This window comes from Phytophthora infestans, genomic scaffold (genome assembly GCF_000142945.1).
Source record: "Phytophthora infestans T30-4 supercont1.14 genomic scaffold, whole genome shotgun sequence".
Taxonomy (NCBI): Eukaryota; Oomycota; class Peronosporomycetes; order Peronosporales; family Peronosporaceae; genus Phytophthora; species Phytophthora infestans.
The window spans coordinates 717,655-721,300 of record NW_003303745.1 but is presented as its reverse complement, the minus strand read 5'-3'; positions in this window follow the sequence as shown (position 1 = coordinate 721,300).

The following is a 3,646-nucleotide window of genomic DNA, read 5'->3' as shown; positions in this document are numbered from 1 at the left end:
GTCAGGTTCTTGGGCGTTTCCGAGCGGCAGGGTTTAGGTTGAAGATGAAGAAGTGCCATTGGGGACGTGATCAAGTGGCGTTTCTGGGTCATATCGTGACTCCGACTGGAATACTACCGAGCCCTGAGAAGGCGAAGGAGGTGATGAACATCGAGAGACCGCATGACTTGCACACTGTTAGGGCTTTCCTGGGACTGCCAAGCTACTTTCGACGCTATATACCGGTGTTCGCTGTTATTTCTGCGCCGCTGGAACGCTTGAAGCAGAAGGACTTCGATTTCTGATGGGACGACGATTGCGACGGCGCGTTCCGACAACTACAATGAGCACTAGTGAAACCACCAATACTGGTGCATCCGGACTTCAAAAAAAAGATTCAAGCTCTACCTGGATTCGTCACACTTAGCGGTGGGAGCATGTCTGATGCAAGAGGTCGACAAGAGAGACAGGGTGATTGCGTACACGAGTAAGATGCTGGTCGGATCGCAACGGAACTGGGTTAACAAGACAAGTGGAACAACTGAAATTGAGTGCTGGGGAATCGTATGGTTGACACGCAAGTTCCGGCGTTATCTGAGTCACGCGGAATTTGATCCGTACACAGACCATCAGCTCTCACGTGAATCTTCGGCGAGACAACAAGAACGTCGAGCGCCAAGTTGGCACGATGGGCCATGGAGCTGTCGCAGCTACGGTTTAAGATATACCACAGGTCAGGAGCGTCGATGGGACACGCTGACGGTTTGTCGAGACTGTATCACCGACTGGACGCGGATATTGTATGCGCCATCAGGATGGATGACCTTCTCAACGACGATGAGGACAAGACTCCTGACTTAAAAGTGCCGACCTCGGATCAAGTGCCGACACAAGATGGAACGCCAGTCTTAATCGGAACGCTGGGTCGGAACGTCACCGACGTTCCAATCCCAGTCGGGGAGCCTGCCGAGACTACGGATTCTAACGGAGAAACTGAGAGAAGTAACCAACAGACTGAGGATGCGTCCGTGACTGTCGAGCCTCTCACACAAGCGGAGCAAGAAGAAGACTCGCAAGGGAGGGCTCTACAGGCGAACTTATCACCGATCGACGTGTTTAGGTTACACTATGACAAGTTCGTGGCGGAGCAAGAACGTGTGCCCTGGATGCGAGCTCTGAAGGCGTTCCTGAAAGATGGAGTCTTGGCTCTTGACCCTCAACTGAGAGTGAGTGTGTTGAAGATGTCCCCGCACTACTTGATTCGAAATGGAGTTCTGGCACGTCTCGTGCATCTAGGAAAACACGTGCCGGTCCAGCCAGAACTGTGTGCGCTCCAACTGTCCCGTTACCGTTCATTGAGACGTTCCTGCACTATTTCCACGCCGACATCTTTTCTGCACATTTGGAGTGAGCGAAGACGACGGACAAGGTGAGACGCCACGCGTATTTGCATCGGTGGAGGAAGGATGTGATCGATTACGTGCGTTAATGCTCTATCTGCAGTGGTGGAAAGAAACATAGGCCCTGGAGAGCTGGACTGATGCAACGGATGCCAGTTTAAGACTTATCTGGTCCGTTCTCGCTACTCGTAGTCGACGCAATTGGACCATTGGTCGTCACTCCTCGTGGAAACAAGTACATTCTACTGTTTGTGGACTATTTCACAAGATGGGTCGAGGCATTTGCGGTCACTTCGTTGGACACGATCTCGTTTGTGAACGCGATGATAGAGGGCGTTATCTGCCAACATGGAGTGTCGGAGCGTCTACTAAGTGATCGTGGGTCCAACTTCACGTCCAATCAGGCCAAGTCACTGTATCAGACGTTGAATATTAAGCAGTTGTTCGGGGCAGCGTACCACCCGCAGACGCAAGGTCTGGTGGAACGTTTCAATGGAACGCTGATGGAGATGCTACGTATGTTTGTGACGAGACGCAGACGGATTGGGACGTGTACCTGCCAAGGGTCCTATTTGGGTACCGGACGGCATATCACGAGGGCCTCGGTGACACCCCGTTCTTTAGTCTGTACGGACGCGATCCTGTCCTACCTATCGACGTGGCGTTCCTGAACACTGGGAAGGACTGGAAGAGTAACGAAGCTGCGACGTACCGAAGGAGTTTGTATCGCTCGCTGCGTGACTATCGTCGTCTTGTGGAACGACAGCTACTCAAGGCCCAGGATCGACACGAGCAACGGCCAGACAACCAAGAGAAGGTGACTTATGCTGAGGGAGACGCAGTCTGGGTGTACCAGTACTTTAAAGCCTAGTGGGGGAACGCAGAGCGAAGAAGCTGGCGTTCTCCTGGTACGGCCCCTACCGTGTTGTTGACCAAGACGAGAAAAACGCCTACAAGATCGCGATCCCGACACACCCGAACAAGGTTGTCACGGTGAGCGTCAACCGTTTAAAGCGCTTTCAAAGACGCTGGAGTCGACCCTACGCAGACGAGAAGCCTGATAGAGTCGACGAAGAAGAGGATGAAGACGGAACGGGTGCATTGGACGTCGAGGACTTGCCGTCTACGAGCTTTGGGGAACGTCTGTCGATTGGTGACGAAGAAACTACGTTCTCGGGAGTGTCGTCGCTGATAGTGGACGTGATCGCGAAGAGAGTCGAAAAGCGTGAGCTGCCGTAGCTCGTACTCACCGCCACGTATGAGACGTTCTGGTTGTCTCGAGCGGCGTTGGCACCGGCGTTTGAAACGATGATACGTGCATTTGAGGACGCAGATCTGAAGAAGAGAGGTATGCCCGAGTTGCGCCGGAACGTCAGATTGGTCGAAGCCAATGCTGATGTCGACGACGCTGAGGTGTTATTCTAGCTGGCGAAGAGGACCGGTTAGAACGTGTGCAGTTGTGGGACTGTACGGGCGTGTTTGGGGCTCGCGGTGTCTCAGGACTGTGGTGTAGTGATTTCTCCATAGTTGCGGATAATCGCCCGTCGACAAAGACGTGGCACCGCCCAAGATGATCAAGCGACGAACCCTCGGTCATGTGTTGTACAGTGACTCCAAGGTGCAAGAGACTCGACGGCGTCAGTACCGAACTCTCAGCGAATATTGGATACGGTCCATATGTCACTGAATCCAGGCTGTCCTTACTATTAATAATGGACGGGCCGGATTCGCATTCAGCGGCCAAGAACTGACCGTCTACGGTACGAACCCTCGGTGGCGGTTGGGATGAGTTCGCGGAAGACTTAGCGACCCTTGAAAGACACGTTCACCGTCTGGGACAGGGCGCGGGTCGTTAAAGATACTCATGCGACGGTGCAGACGACGCTTGGCGTGCAAGAAGATCCATAACGGATCATTGCTCACTTGATATTTGTACACTTGATTCGGACTTCTTATTAGGAATAGACCCGAAAGAGTAAACATAAATACAGAACAGAATTTCCACTCAAGCACACAGAGCGACGTCCGGTTTCAAGGTAAGCGTCTGGACAAGCTTGCTTGAGTGTGTTATGCCTGTCGGTGAGCTCGAATCTCTGTAGCGAGGGTTCATCCGGCAAGGCCAAGAGACTTTGTGTATTGGCCGATTACTATCGGGCGGTTTTTACGTGACGGCTTATTGTTGCCTATTTGCACGACTGGGGGTGCTTGAATTGCTTCCCTTTTATTCTTCCAATCGAGTGTTGAACACTCGGTGCCCTCGTAAAAGG